This window comes from Leuciscus leuciscus (genome assembly GCF_965113295.1).
Source record: "Leuciscus leuciscus genome assembly, chromosome: 3".
Lineage (NCBI taxonomy): Eukaryota > Metazoa > Chordata > Actinopteri > Cypriniformes > Leuciscidae > Leuciscus > Leuciscus leuciscus.
Window position 1 is genome coordinate 39055857 of NC_138727.1, and position 16962 is coordinate 39072818.

A 16962-nucleotide genomic window follows, 5' to 3' on the forward strand; every position below is an offset into this window, starting at 1 on the left:
TGAGTGTTTTTTGCAAGCTCCATGAACCTCTACAGTATAGCCGCGAGTTTGTCCTACTAATATAGTACGTAACTTTGGAGATGGCATTGTGGACCCTCTGGCGGCATTTCCAGCAGAGGTTATCCAGTCGGATTCTATACTGCGGTGAACCATGAGTATCCAAGCCGAAAGGGGTGAGGAAGAGGGGGAGTCGGGGTGGCGTGTGTCAGAGGTTGAAGAGACAAGGCCATCGTTGTAGAACTCTCCCTACAGTTATGTTGGCTAACGTTCTCCAGAACCAACTGGATGAGCTTTGGACAAATGTTAAGTTCCTGAAGGAGTATAATACAGCATGTCTTATTGCTTTCATGGAAACAAAGCTCAAGGAACAATACTCTTATTCCGATCTTGACATTGATGGTTTTGGGGAACCCTATCGTTTGGACAGAGATCCAACTGTGACAGCTAAACCACTCGGTGGAGGATTATGTCTTTGTTAACAAAAATTGGTGTAATACAGTGGTCGTTCGGGAGACATTACACCTGGCATTGAACTTTTATCTGTACTTACCAAGGGAGTTCCCACTAGGGCTAGGTATCGGTCAAAAACTTTTGATATCAATAACGATACCTTGATTTCGATACTGGTTCCTGAACGATACTTTTTCGATACCTATTAAATCCGTTTTAACAAGATTAAATTATATATTACATAAAAACCTTTGGTTTTATTTTTTAAGTTTGTTGACTTTTTACAGACTCAATGACTCATATAGGCCACTGGGGGGCGGAATATATGCCTTGTGCTCAAGCGCAAGCCTAAAGCTTAGGAGACATTTTAATTGTTTATTATTAAACTCATATTTTCAGAGTCAGTGTTGCCTACAAAGATGAAGTTGACGCTGACTAATCATCTCCGCAGTATAGTGAACGCGCACGCACCTATAAAGAGCAATGCACCTTTCATTTGGATTACATAATCAGTACATAATCAGAGTATTTGTTTTAGATTTGATTTGGTTCATTTAAAAGTAGACATTTCAAGCTTTCTTTCATTTCTCATGTCTGTGAAGCAAGTAGCCTATACGCTGAGTTTCAGTTCATTTGTGACACGCTCCAGTTCATCTTGCAGTCGAAGATGGAGCAAGTTTCTGCTCCTAAATTTATTACGTGCACTCATAAGTGCTTCATCAGATTTGTCGTGTTGCCGGTCTTGGCAGCAATGGTCTTGTCGCAAATATTGCATTGCGCGCTTTTGCCATCGAGCCTGGTGAAATGTAGCCACACTTTTGATCTTTTCCACATCTTTTACATCTATTTGGGTTGGGACGCCTACACACTACAGCCTTATGTGTGAGCCACGTCTCTGGGCGTAACCGGCAGAAACTAGTGTTTTTCCTTGATGCCTCGCCACAGCCAATCATGATGCATGCTTATTGGCTCACTGACGTTGAGGAGATTTGATGGTGTCGAAATTTGGTACTGAACGACAAGACATTTTTTGATACTCGATAGTATCGAGGCAATTCGATCGTTGCCTAAAAAGTTTCGAACTCGATACCCAGCCCTAGTTACCACAGCTTTTTGTTACGCTTGTAAATATTCACCCGAAAGCTAAACTGTGCAAAGGCTTCAATGGATGACGCCATATGCACTGAACTTTGTTATGGGTGATTTTAACCATTGCAAAATGGCTAAGTCCCTGTGTGGGTTTTTATCAGTATGTAACCTGTTTTACACATCATAAGAACTGTTTGGATCTTTGTTATGGATCTGTAAATGGAGCATATAAATCATTTTGTAGAGCTCTCTTAGGTACGTCATAATGGTCATAATGTTGTGTTTCTGGGTCCGTTATACAAATCTGTCCTGAAGAAAACTAAGCCGGATCATCGTTTAGTTCTGGTGTGGTCGGAGGAATCTATTAATTGTGCCCAGGTCTGCTTTATTTGTACAGATTGGGATGTGTTTATAAATGTTCGTGCTGAGATAGAATTACAGAGACTGTGTCAGCTTATATTACTTTTTGTGAGGACCTTGTTATCCCCAGGGAAGAAATCAGGCAATCTCGGAGCGATTGATTTGGTGCGGATCTCAGCATGATTACCGTGTTCACATTTGCCTAAACTAACTAAACCAAGGGAGAAAACACACCAGGTTCCGAAACAAATGCTCAGGTGTGAAAGCACCCTAAGAGAGAGGAAATGTCCTGGCCCAGATGGTATTGGAGGCCGTATTCTTAAATTGTGCAGAACAACTGTCCGGCAGATATGTTTCGTTTCATTTTTAGAATGCTATTGCGTCTTCATAAGATTCCTCGTCTTTGGAAGGAATCAATTATTGTACTTGTGCCTAAGAATAATGTACCAACATCTTTAAATGAGTACAGGCCAGTAGCACTTACCTCTCTGATTAGGAAGATATTTGAGAGGATTGTGAAGGATGCGCTTTTGACCATGGTACAGGCAAATCTAGATCCGCTTCAGTTTGCCTACAGGTCAGGCAGGGGTGTTGATGGCGCAATAAGTACTCTATTGTGGTTTTAGCACATCTAGAGGGTGCAAAGATTATAGAGGGTGTATGATTAGTTTTTATTGATTTTTCTATCAGCTTTTAATTGTTTCCAGCCTCATATCCTAGAAGAAAGGTTAAAGAGGGTTCATACTATTGATTCTGGATTGTTGGCTAATGGATTTTTTTAACTGATAGGTATCAATGTATGAAAGGTAAACAGAGTTTTATCTGATGTACTTTTTTCTTACTGGGTCACCGCAAGGATGTGTTCTTTCACCTCTTTTATTTGTGCTATACCAATGAGTGTCAGACATAACTAGAGAGGCGTCATATCATTAAGTTTGTGGATGATTTTGAGGATCCTGATCATGGTTTTGGACTGGCAGATTGTATTGAGTATTGGTTGGTGTAATTTGTCCTTTTTGGACTTCAATATTTAAAACTGAAGAGATGATTATAGATTTTAGGAAGAATACATTCATCTCTCCTTTTGTTATTAATGATCATGCTGTTAAGGTTGTACATCAATTTAAATACCTTGGTACTGTAATAGATGAAAAGTTGACTTTTTAGGCTCATGTGGATGCGGTGTGTAAGAAAGCCCACCGGCGTTTGTATTTTTATGGACGTTTTGTAGTTTTAATGTGGACAGCACTTTTATGAAAATGTTTTATTCTTGTTTTATTGAATCTGTCATTACTTTTTCATTTGTGCGCTGGTATGAGTCACTTAATCTTAAAAACAGAAATAGATTATGGGGTATTGCTAAAGTGTGTGGTAAGATTGTTGGCACCACTTTGAATGATTTGAATAATTTTTATAAAGCCAGGACTTTGAGGAAGGCAGAGTTAATTTAAGTTTTTAAGTTGCTTCCATCTACTCTTAGATATTATCTGAGACTGAGAGAGCGGTCAGAGCGCGCTCTGTCTCTCCTGTTCTTGGTTTGCGTCAGTTATGACTCATAGAGCGCTCATTAGTGGTCTACAGCTGTCAATCATCTAATGTGGCATAATTCCTGGCCTTCTGGATGATGTTGAATAATGATAAAAGAATAATGAAGATTGAGTCTCCTACCGGCAGAGGTGTGAAAGGTTCGTCAAGTTAGACCAATAGAACATGAATGGAGCAGTTCACCTCGCCAGACATTAGACAGAAGACTGCAAGTAGGTGTTTACATGGCAATAATATACTTTATTAGTATCTTATCAGCCTTCTCTAAAAACTCACATGACATGGTCTTAGAAAATGCTACATAAAGTTCATAGTTTTAGAGATGTAATCCTCAGATTTTAAATTAAGCATGAACAGACTTGTGGCTTCACTTTAATTGTGGTTATAAGTTGTTATACCACATCCACATAAATACATTTAAAAAATAAATTCTTAATATTTTTTTGAAAGGTTGCTGACCCCTGCTGCTGGGTTAAAAATATTGATTCATGAGATTATTCTCGATTTTAATCAATTTTCATTTTGATTAACCGAAATAGATTCTTAAATCCCAAGAATTTATCTTTTTGTAAACTAAACATTATTTGTATCGCCTGTCATCCAATAATCACACCAAGCTTTGCTTTGTTACTTTTGATATGGAGCAAAATCTCAGCTTTCAAATTTTGTCAATTTTATAATGAAATTATATGATTATTTGTTACGCTTAATGTGGCATGACAGATCTATGTAGTATGGAAACTTGTTTCTGCCACAGAATAATAATAAAAAACAACTCCAGGGTAAGATGTGCTTCCCCTTAAAATACATATTTCCATGAAACAGTTTTACATTTACATTTATTCATGCTTTTATCCAAAGCGTCTTACAATTGCTATATATGTCAGAGGTCGCACGCCTCTGGAGCAACTAGGGGTTAAGTGTTACGCTCAGGGACACATTGGTGTCTCACAGTGGATTCGAACCCGGGTCTCTCACACCAAAGGCATGTGTCTTATCCATTGCGCCACCACCACCACCCCCACCACCCCCACCACCCCCACCCCTTTTAACAGTATAAACGCTCCCAACAAATTATTTGTTATTAAAGCATCTACGTTCACAAACCACTGTTAATAAAAAAATTTAATAAAAAAAACAACAAGTATACAGCATGTGGGATTTGGCATGGCAAAAAGCATGCAAAGAGTGTTCCCTTTATAATAACTAAAAAGCTGTCACTCATTTTAGTTCATCAAGTTCTTACAAAGTTCTGCTATAATCAATGAAGCTACACTTTGTTTGTAATAATGAGAGGTTTCGTGGGTCCAAAGAACTCGGCACTGAGCAAAAACTCTGGCGTACTAACTTAAACATCTCTGATTGGCCATTGCGTTCAAGAAATCAACAGCTATGTTTGTGATGGGCTACTCTGCTCAACGCTGCAAAAACTCATTATAAATAGAAACCTTTGATGCTTCCCAGAGCGCAAACACAGACATGCACTATTATTACAGAGAAAACTAATCCTAGTTCCACAGTTATGAGCAGCATGTCGCTCTAAAAGCAATCACAAGTAGCATCAGGCATTGGTTTGAGTGAGAAAATTCAGTGCTAGTCTCAAATTTATTGCCAGGGGAAGGCTAAGCCTTGTCAAGCCTTACATGCTCTTCTAATGGATGTTGATGTTTGTGGTGGTAATTTATTCACTTATATTAGGCATGAATATTAAACGCTGTGCCAGAAATCACTTATTCACAATTTGGTAATTCTAATGAAGTCGCATCTTCTGCAGGTAATTTTTCCTCCATTGGAAAGTAAAAGAGGTTATTATGAAAATGTCAAAGCTGTTCTTCCATACATTTATGGTTCGGATTTTGCTTCATTAAAAAGAAAAAGATTTATATAATAAGACAGTATCTTGAACGCTAGGCTATTTCTAGACTATAGCACAATGCACTTTAAAAAAAAATTTAATTAACCAAATATTTTCTATGGTTATCTATTGACCCTCGGTTAGCCTACCTTCTGACCAGTTTAATGGAGATACCCCTGTGTGCATGTATTTATTTAATTTTTTTCTTGGGTTTGCGCAGTAATAAACATGCGTGAGCTGTAGCTATAAAGTGATAGCCTGAACCGGTCATGTGTGCACTGAAATAGATTCTTTAATTTGATGCACTCAGGTCTCAAGAAGTATTGATTTTCTTGACTGGTTTCTGCATGAATTATTCCACATGGACAATTTACTCAATTTGAATTCAAGTTGAATAGGGTTTGTTATTTTTTCTACATGCTTTTTTGAATAAATATGAAATATTTCCATCTCACTCCTCTAAGTCAAAGTTTTGCTAATGAGGAAAAGCTAATGCTACAGAATACATTTACATAATATCTATTTTGTTCTGGGTTTCGTAATCACAGCATTTGTTTTGCAAAATCTGTGTTCAACAATTAAATAGTTAATGCTTCTCCAAGGATTTTGTATGCTGTTATGTTCTGGCTGAACATATCATGGTATTCGGTTTTGTTTGATACAGCTTTATTTCATCATTACATCATTTTTTTTATTTATTTTTTTGCCAACATTAGAAACATTTGCATTGCTCATTTTGTTATTCTTTTTTTCCCACACTAAAAAAACTTGTCACATTGCTTTTATATTCCAAACTTTGCAAAACCCAAACTCTCTCATTGTCACATATTCACTCATATCTCAGGGAGAATGTACTGTACAGTCAGCTGGTCATCATTGCAAAATAAACTCTGACAAGGAGCACAGGGGACTATACCCTCAAGGGTTTATTTTGCGATAATGACTAGCTGACTATTGTCCTACTTACTATCTGCATTATCCTTACATCTCACCAAATAAAAAATATATTTGGGCATGGAATTAGATCTTGAGTTGAGATTATATTAGAATTTACCTGTATATTATTTTACTTGTCTATTAAGCTATAGTCCATTACAAAATAATGTTGTCTTGCAATAACATAACATCACTAGTATTAATATTAATGTAATATTACAGAAAAGACCTCTGAGGTTATTTCCCCTATGCAGTCGATAACTGAAAAATGTCCAAAATGGGAAATGAGATGCATAAAATAGCGGCAGTTTCAGTTTACCAGAAAAGCAGTTTGATATAGTTTTGACATTGACGAAGGTGAATATTAGGAAATATCTGACTGTCAGATTGTGCATTTGGCCAATCAGAATCAAGTGTTTCAGAAAGCCAGGCATTTTTCAGTGTAGTCACTTACAAACAGTATAGTAGTATCCATTCTTTTACTCTTATATCCATATCCAGTAATACTCTGTAAGATCTCATAAGGCACAGTCATGATATTTTCCCGTCCCCTGTCTTCATCAATATTGCCTCTGCCAGTGGCTAACCTCCATAAAAGTTTCAGGCTGACTCATCACAGCTGCCTTCACAGTTTTATCACCTCGTGAACTCAACTCCTTGATCAATCCCCCGGTGGGCTTTTAGACTTCGGACTATGCTGAAAATAGTGCAGGGAATAACAAAAACTCCATTTGCTCCCAAAGCCAAACATTTACTCTGTTATCTTACTTTTGTTAGGTGTTTAAAAGTGTGGATGAGTTTTGCCAACCACCATAAAACCTCACAAGAAGAGGGACCTACATTTGTGAGTTTGTGAGTGAGCTAGTAATTTAAGCTAATACAACACCTTTTTTGGTGTTGATTCCATGTGATGTTTTAAACAGAAGTTTACCTAATTTATGTGGAAACTACATTTGTAATTTTTGTTGGCGTTAAGGACCCAGCATGCTTTGAGAGTGTTTTGGTTTTAAGTGCTATTTTATGTATTTTTGAGCAAGATTAAAAATGACAAGACTTAGTTATTAATATTCTGTTATGTTGGGATTTCCTGAACGTACAGTTTCCATCACAGATGTACAAATGTATTCCCGCTCCACAAGGTGTTTGAGTACACAGTTGAACATACGGTAATGTTAAGAAAACCCATTTCCTATGTGAACAATCGAATTAGTCAAAGAATGACATTTTTGTTGTTGTTGAGTGTACTCATTTGTCTGCCAAGTGCCAAAAGGAGACATATATGCACAAGTGCAACACTCTCCAATTTCTTTGTCACGGTCGATAACAACATCCAGTTGCACCTTTAACTGAGGCTGCATATCACACTTCCTATGTTCTTTAAATAGATCAGCATCACGGGGGAGAATTGATGCTTGATGTGATGCTCTTCTCCACCCATCTTCCCGACCGTCACACAATTTCAGCTTGAATCTTGATGGTCAGGAGAGTTTTGAGAGTTTTGAAGTGGTGGCACATGTTTTGTTTTGACACTTGATTTGGGAACAGTGTGTTTAGAGTTCAGGACACCATACAGAGCATGCAGAAATGCATGCATTTTTTTGCTGAGCCAAGCTGGGACAACCTGTCACTCACATGAGATCACAGCAATATCAAACGACAACGATTCAATGAAGTCCTGCCCTACATTTTTTTCTACAACACCATCTTTGAGCATTTGACCACAACTTTGATTCCATTTGCTGTCAGCTCCATTTGTGAAGTGGAAGGATGGAGTGGTAAATTAACTCTTCTTTGTAGCCATCTGTTTTCCTCAACACCAGTACATTCCCATAAAGATTAGAAAAAGGGTTTAACATGGTTTAACATGATTAAAAATGATCCTGCTCAATCAAGAATGTTATAACGCTTAAAAGCACAGGTCAAGCATCAATCTCCATGTTTAGATTGAGAAAATGCAGTATAGCATGACGTTTTACACTTTTGAAGCCACACATCATGAAAAGATGTATGACCTTGATATAATACCCCATATTTTTAATGCAACTGAGCCAAAATAAAAATATAGATTAAATGAGCATGCACCTCTTTTTTTTTTGCCTGTACATTTAAAGGCTATATTGACTCTGAGGCTTGAACCTTATAAAATAGTGTCACCTAGAGGTGTGTTTGTGAAATAGCTCATGTTCCACACTGAAAAATGTCTCCATCTGCTGGTGACTTGTGGTAGTATGATATCTGTTTGGACACCTGCTTCATATTATATCACATCATATTATATCACATCAAGTGTTTGCATTGACTAAGGCAATAAAACATTTAACTGACCTTTAGCTTCTTTAGCATTGGTTGAAGGTAATTTATATAGGCTAGATCATTTACATAATATACAAACATATTATGTGGGATTTGTGTGAATATAGGGCTACATTATGTGTGTGTGAGTAGAATTGCGAGATATGAACTAACAATTCTTGCAATTGCAACTTGACTCCTTGCAATTTTTACTTGATTTCTTGCCATCTAAACTCAGAATTACGATATATAAACTTGCAATTGCAAGAAAAAAGTCAGAACTGAGAGATATAGACAGCAATTAGTTTTAGTTTTTTAGTAAAAATATTGTAGGTGGGCCTCATCACATGCAGGGCCTGGGACAATATAGTTGCCCTTCTGCATGTACTGTATGATATCTCCTACTTCCAACGAATGCTTCAAGCCTGATTATAATTATCTGCTGCTTTGCACTTCTGTGCATTAGTGGCTGAGATGCAATCAGATAATTGGACACTTGTAAATGTCAAAATGTCTCATCACGAATTCATGGTATTTTTTTTTTATACTATAGTAAATAGCAAACTAAGCCATTATAAAATACTTTGTTGCTTTTACCAGTAAAATGTATATTGCCAACTGAAATAATGTGTAGTTAGAAAAAACATTTGAAAAGAAGACAACAGGAGTGGATTCTTCTAATTGGGGAATTCAGGAAAACACGGAATGTAAAGCAAGGCAATGCTTAAGAGTCCTTAATTGGTGACGGCAGGAGCAGGTGTTTAGTATTCTGGGGATTGGGAATGAGTCCGAGGAGTTTAGGAATTTGGCACTGAGGAGATGGATGGGTTCATGACAGTTAAATTGCATTTTACAAGTGCCCTACAATATATTTGGCATATAGACATAACACTTTTTACATTAGTATGTGCATGTCTATGTGATTGGCTGAAGCCCTGGGGTGTCAACATGAAGACTGCTCACTAGCACCTGGCCAGAAAGATTCCAAGTTCTCTAACCACACAACAGATCACATCTAATCAAATAAAGTTTATATCAGTTCTTCTCATTACAATCAAGAGTTGAGATAAGAATGAAATCTAGCTCCTTTGGAACAATGAAATGTAACAAGAAAAATTACAACAGCAATGCCTCTTTGACAGATTTCTTCTGTAGGTTTTTTCCCCCTAAACTTTTCTTTTCTCCTTATTTTTTTTATTTTTATATATAAAATGTAACTTAAAATAAGTAAAGCTGAATTTTCAGCAGCCATTACTCCAGTGATCAGTGTCACATGATCCTTCAGAAATCATTGTAATATAGGCTTGGTGCTCAAGTAACATTTCTCATTATAAATATTGAAAACAGTTGTGCTGCTTAATAAGTTTGTAAAAACCAATATATCTATATATATTTTTTATTAAAAATTTTTATAAAAATTTTAATGTACAGGAAATGTAATAGAATGACATTTGTGTGTGCCACCCCAGTGGCATATTATCACCCTGCAAGTAGTCACAATTGCTTAACAGACAAAACTATTATAGGCTTTCCAGTAACAAACCGTAACAATCACATTAAGAAAACCATATAAAACAGAACAAGTTTTATTTCATTTAATATTTTTTTATTGGTTTTTAAATCCCTACAAAACCACTATAATTTGTGTATATTGAATTTGGACTCAAAACTTAAAGTTATTGTATAGCCCTACTGATAATCAGTCCCGGTCTCCTTTATAAACTATCATTTCAGTAGTAAAGGAATCAAAATATAAATATCTATTAATTTGCCTTATGTTCATTTATTATACACATCTTCTCTGAACCTAAAATGAACCCGGAGCAGTTACATAGATAGTTCTCAGCCTTCCGTGTTTCTTGACTTGGTGATCTGTAAATCTCATTGTGTAATAAAATACAGATCCCTGTGGGGTGAATGAGATACACACTCGCTAATGCCTTAAAGCTCTACTGAGATCAGTCTCATGCTCTCATTATAGCACTGATGTGAGATTGTGACATTTTTAAGCTGATTTTTCTTCAGGCTCGAAGGTGCAGTTCTCCAGGTACTGACTCAGCAAGAGCAGATTGGATTATGTCCTGTCACCCACCAACGTCCCCACGGGGCAGTGCTGTGGCTCAGCAACACTATCCACCTGTGGTTCACTGGAAAACAGGATAAGTGCTCAGTGATTTCCATACATTCATAGTCAGTAGTCGCCCATGGAAACTGTTTACTGTGCTGTTCTCAAACCATGTTGTTTATCTACATGCAAGAGCTTGACTGGAGTCATTAAAGGGAGGTCCGTTGACTCAGCGGCCATACTGGTACACTGAGAAAAATTAATCTGAGTGGATGTAAATGTTATGCAATTAAAATGTGTTATATTAACAATAACATGTTAAGTTTGTATATTTACATTATTATATCTAGTTTTTAATTAATCTGCATTTATTGGTTTGCAATTAATCTGTTTTGTTGGTCTGGAAACCCCTTGCATTCCAAACGAAGAGGAACACGCGGACTGAACTTAAAAGGTAAGAATAAAGTTAGCAAAGTAAGAGTTAATGTTACTTGGGTTGGTACATTCTTTACAGTTTTCGAATTGTTTGACAAAAACTAGGCTTTAAATGTAATTTGAAGATTATGTTGTTGGCCTACGTTTGTCACATGCCTGTCCTGTCTCGTGTAGCACATGTGGTGTTTGTGTTCCTGTCACTGTTTGACCCCACCCTCCTTGTTATCTCATTATTGGTTTCATTTGCCCCACCTGTTGTTCCTCATCACCTGCCTGATTTGTCCCTTTTATAAGTTCCTTTGTGTTTGCTGTCTGTGTCGGATCGTTGTCTTGTACACGTCTCCTGTTCTCCCGTGACCCTTCTGGTATGTTTGTTTTTGAAGTTGTTGTTTTGTATTTGGTTGTGTTTTCCCCCTCGTGGGTGTTTGTTTTACTTTGTTCTTTTGTTTATTAAACCATTCCTCTGCACTTGAGTTTTTTCCTCGTTTTCTTAAGTTTTACCGTGACAGAACGCTCCGACCATGTCAAAGACTCAGCAGAGGAATTCCCAGCATCCACTTGTTCCCCCTGTCTCATGCCCACAGTATGAACGCATTCTTCGTGTTCAGGCGCTGTTTGCGCTCCGCCAGCAGGGAGCTGACCTAAGGAAGTTCGCGGTCGAATTCCTTAGTACAGCAGAGGGACTGGGACTTAATGAAGAGCCCCTCAAGGACCTTTTCTTTTACGCCCTTGATGAGCCCATGGATTGGGTGCTTAGAAGGGCATTTGACAGCAGTACTTTTGTGGCTATGGTGGAGGGTCTCGCTCGCTTTCAGGAGCGAGAAGCCAGGAAGAGGGTCCCAGTTCCGGTGGTCCTGAGTCCAGTGGTCCCAGTTCCAGTGGCCCCAGTTCCAGTGGTCTCGAAACGGAGGAGGAAGAGGAAGACTCCCTCTGTGACTGTTCCGGCGGTCCCAGTTCCGGCGGTCCCAGTTCCGGCGGTCCCAGTTCCGGCGGTCCCAGTTCCGGCGGTCCCAGTTCCGGCGGTCCCTGTTCCGGCGGTCCCTGTTCCGGCGGTCCCTGTTCCGGCGGTCCCTGTTCCGGCGGTCCCTGTTCCGGCGGTCCCTGTTCCGGCGGTCCCTGTTCCGGTGATCCTGCTCGCACTGCCTGCACCACCTCAGCGATCCGTCACGTCTGCCCAGCCAGAGGCGGTTCACGTCACGTCTGACGGGCCTGTGTCTTCGGACAAGATGGCCGTTACAGAGACTGTTCACGTCACGTCTGCCGAGCCTGTGTCTTCAGACAAGATGGCCGCCGCCGAGAGTGTTCACGTCACTTCTGCCGAGCCTGTGTCTTCAGACAAGATGGCCGCCGCCGAGAGTGTTCACGTCACGTCTGCCGAGCCTGTGTCTTCAGACAAGATGGCCGCCGCCGAGAGTGTTCACGTCACGTCTGCCGAGCCTGTGTCTTCAGACAAGATGGCCGCCGCCGAGAGTGTTCACGTCACGTCTGCCGAGCCTGTGTCTTCAGACAAGATGGCCGCCGCCGAGAGTGTTCACGTCACGTCTGCCGAGCCTGTGTTCCCTGACAAGATGGCCGCCGTCGAGCCAGTGTCTGTTCCTGAGCCGGAGCCAGTGTCTGTTCCTGAGCCGGAGCCAGTGTCTGTTCCTGAGCCGGAGCCAGTGTCTGTTCCTGAGCCGGAGCCAGTGTCTGTTCCTGAGCCGGAGCCAGTGTCTGTTCCTGAGCCGGAGCCAGTGTCTGTTCCTGAGCCGGAGCCAGTGTCTGTTCCTGAGCCGGAGCCAGTGTCTGTTCCTGAGCCGGAGCCAGTGTCTGTTCCTGAGCCGGAGCCAGTGTCTGTTCCTGAGCCGGAGCCAGTGTCTGTTCCTGAGCCGGAGCCAGTGTCTGTTCCTGAGCCGGAGCCAGTGTCTGTTCCTGAGCCGGAGCCAGTGTCTGTTCCTGAGCCGGAGCCGTTGGTGCCAGTTCCAGTGCCTGAGTCGATGGTGCCAGTTCCAGTGCCTGAGTCGATGGTGCCAGTTCCAGTGCCTGAGTCGATGGTGCCAGTTCCAGTGCCTGAGTCGATGGTGCCAGTTCCAGTGCCTGAGTCGATGGTGCCAGTTCCAGTGCCTGAGTCGATGGTGCCAGTTCCAGTGCCTGAGTCGATGGTGCCAGTTCCAGTGCCTGAGTCGATGGTGCCAGTTCCAGTGCCTGAGTCGATGGTGCCAGTTCCAGTGCCTGAGTCGATGGTGCCAGTTCCAGTGCCTGAGTCGATGGTGCCAGTTCCAGTGCCTGAGTCGATGGTGCCAGTTCCAGTGCCTGAGTCGATGGTGCCAGTTCCAGTGCCTGAGTCGATGGTGCCAGTTCCAGTGCCTGAGTCGATGGTGCCAGTTCCAGTGCCTGAGTCGATGGTGCCAGTTCCAGTGCCTGAGTCGATGGTGCCAGTTCCTGTCCCAGAGCCATTGGTGCCAGTTCCGGTGCCAGTTCCGGTAGTGCCAGTTCCGGTGATGCCAGTTCCAGTGCCTGAGCCGGTGGTGCCAGTTCCACCGTCCGAGGGGTCGTCTCCGCCCTGGCCGCCCGAGGGAGGGTCTCCGCCCTGGCCGCCCGAGGGAGGGTCTCCGCCCTGGCCGCCCGAGGGAGGGTCTCCGCCCTGGCCGCCCGAGGGAGGGTCTCCGCCCTGGCCGCCCGAGGGAGGGTCTCCGCCCTGGCCGCCCGAGGGAGGGTCTCCGCCCTGGCCGCCCGAGGGAGGGTCTCCGCCCTGGCCGCCCGAGGGAGGGTCTCCGCCCTGGCCGCCCGAGGGAGGGTCTCCGCCCTGGCCGCCCGAGGGAGGGTCTCCGCCCTGGCCGCCCGAGGGAGGGTCTCCGCCCTGGCCGCCCGAGGGAGGGTCTCCGCCCTGGCCGCCCGAGGGAGGGTCTCCGCCCTGGCCGCCCGAGGGAGGGTCTCCGCCCTGGCCGCCCGAGGGAGGGTCTCCGCCCTGGCCGCCCGAGGGAGGGTCTCCGCCCTGGCCGCCCGAGGGAGGGTCTCCGCCCTGGCCGCCCGAGGGAGGGTCTCCGCCCTGGCCGCCCGATGGACTCTCAGCTCCGCCCTGGCCTCCCGAACTGTCCATTTTCCCTGCCCCACCCTGGTCTGTCTGTCCTGTTCCTCCTGTTTCGCCCTGGTCTGTCCCTCCCGTCCCGCCCTGGTCTGTCCCTCCCGTCCCGCCCTGGTCTGTCCCTCCGCCCTGGTCTGTCCCTCCCGTCCCGCCCTGGTCTGTCCCTCCCGTCCCTAGTGGAGCGTCTGGTAGCCGCTCCTTAAGGAGGGGGTAATGTCACATGCCTGTCCTGTCTCGTGTAGCACATGTGGTGTTTGTGTTCCTGTCACTGTTTGACCCCACCCTCCTTGTTATCTCATTATTGGTTTCATTTGCCCCACCTGTTGTTCCTCATCACCTGCCTGATTTGTCCCTTTTATAAGTTCCTTTGTGTTTGCTGTCTGTGTCGGATCGTTGTCTTGTACACGTCTCCTGTTCTCCCGTGACCCTTCTGGTATGTTTGTTTTTGAAGTTGTTGTTTTGTATTTGGTTGTGTTTTCCCCCTCGTGGGTGTTTGTTTTACTTTGTTCTTTTGTTTATTAAACCATTCCTCTGCACTTGAGTTTTTTCCTCGTTTTCTTAAGTTTTACCGTGACAACGTTGATTTTCTAATTAGCGTTACCATGTGGCTACGCTGGTAGGTGGCTAGAGTTGCTTTGTGTGTAATTGAAACTTTGCAAGTGGCGATAAAATAACGAGGCTGAATCCAGTTACTTATTCGTTTGTTACTTATTGACTTGTGGACCTCCCCTTTAAATTATACGTTATTCATATTCAGGTGTAATTGTACATTAAAGTACTGTATATAATACTTAAAATATTGTATAGTGTCCAATGTTTTCGGAGAATATTTGTTTATTCCTGATGATTCTTTTGCATGTTAGGCTCTGATTAGGTTGAGCTGTTACAATTTAAAGAGAATACTAGCAAATGTGTGTGAGATATTCAGCCGTTAAGAAAGTTTCACTTCAACCAGGTAATCAAGGTTGGCAACCATGGCGATCACACTACTCATTGTTAGCATGATATACATTTACACCATCAAAATGAATGATCACTTAAATAAGAGGAATTTAAACAATATGAAAATTACAATCGTGGCCTGCTGTCAGATGATACATACCTCAAATGGCATTTCATTACATATGTCACACAAAGAATGTTTTTTTTTTTTTTTATCATGCTGATAATTGTATTGTTATTTCATTGAATTAATACTATCTTCTAACATTTAAAATTGTAAATATATTTTAACAATCATCAACCGTTTCAATTGTGACTTATAAAACCAGTTAAATGAATGTAACTGAAAATATGAATTCAAATAAATTTGTAATAAATGATGCAATGATTCTTTGAACAGTTGCAGTGCAAGTCATTTTTTGCAATTTTTTGAATTATTATTAGTCAAATATGGACACAGAAAAAGCATTTTGTTACTCATACTAGCTACATATAATAGCTTTATCAGTCATCTTTATCACACAAAAGTCATCAGAATATTGCGACCACGGCGATACTTCAAAATAATTAAGTGTTTACATATTATGAACTTGGTCTGTGGTCAAGTCGTGTCTCTCCTCTTTCAAAAACTCTGCATCGCAAATTAATCAGCAATTGAGAAATTCAGGTTTAAACAGCTTTATTGGCATGGTAAAAAAAGGCTTTACATTGCCAAAGTTGAAACAGGCAGTGATTGACAGCGCTCTGGTCCAATCCCAGACAGCAACATAGTGTCGGACCAGATCCGGCCCACATCGGGGCCGTGTGCTATCCATGTGTACCAGATGTGGGCTGGATCTGGTCCGACACTATGTTGCTGTCTGGGATGGCATCGGTCATTGACTGATACAGTACTTTTTGTACTGTAGGCTACAGTACATATACTGTACAGTACTCTAGCCCAATGTTGTTTGGGGTGGCTAGGGGAAAATACGATCTAATCAGCTCCAGTTTGTATCCAGCCTCTCATGGAAACTTCAGATGCCCCAACACCCGTGAAGAGATGACTCGACGCCTGTGAAGAGACGACTCAACACTGGCGATATGTTATGCCCTAAATTTATACATGATTAACTAACTGTATTTTTCTATGTACATTTCTGAAATGCACTTTCTGTAAATCTGCTTTGAAACAATATGTATTGTGAAAAGCGCTATACAAATAAATTTGAATTGAATTGAATTGAATCTAATCGAAGACTAACCGAATGTAGATAAACAAGTCAAGTGTTATGGGCTCTCACTGAGCAGGTAGGCTACTGTATTATAAATAGTATTAGTATAGTATTAATAAATAAAAAAATTCAGACTTACCACGAGTAGCCTAGGCTATCCAGAAGGACCTATACTTATAGCGACATGATATCATTCGTCTGTACTATTCCTTCATCATCTCAACAATATAGTGTAACAGCAAATAAATACAGATATAGGCCTAAACTTAATATCAATAAAATGAAATAGAAAGCTGCGCTTACAGACGCTCACATCCACACATAAACACACCACTGACGTCTTCACTTCCAGGTGAAGAAGCTGTCAATCAAAAACTTAGTAGCCAATGAGAACACACTGCTACTAGCCCTGCCCCCACGAGAGAAATGTGTCAGAACGGCGAACGAAAACTCAGGGAGCGTAAACGAAATAACTTCAGAAGCATAAATGAAAACTCTAGAATTGCATTTGTAAGTTCAGATCAGCAAAATAAATATGATAAATAGTTAGCAAAACATGCAGTGTATTAAAAACGAAGTAAAAAAAAAAATTGCCTGCAATTTATTCTTTTTCAGTTTCAAAGATATTTTATTCAGTTTCAATTTATATTTTCATTAGTTTCTTGAAAAGTTACGTTCATTATTATTGGCACAAAAGTAATTACATAAATTAAAATGT

At 41.4% G+C, this 16962-nt stretch overlaps 1 protein-coding gene across 1 annotated transcript in view; it reads left to right on the top strand.

Annotated features, from left to right (window-relative positions):
* The window catches only part of LOC309494691 (uncharacterized protein), a gene marked incomplete at its 5' end in the record, with an annotated part of 76603 nt that overhangs the window by 59039 nt on the left and 602 nt on the right, over positions 1–16962 (top strand). The window lies entirely within an intron of this gene.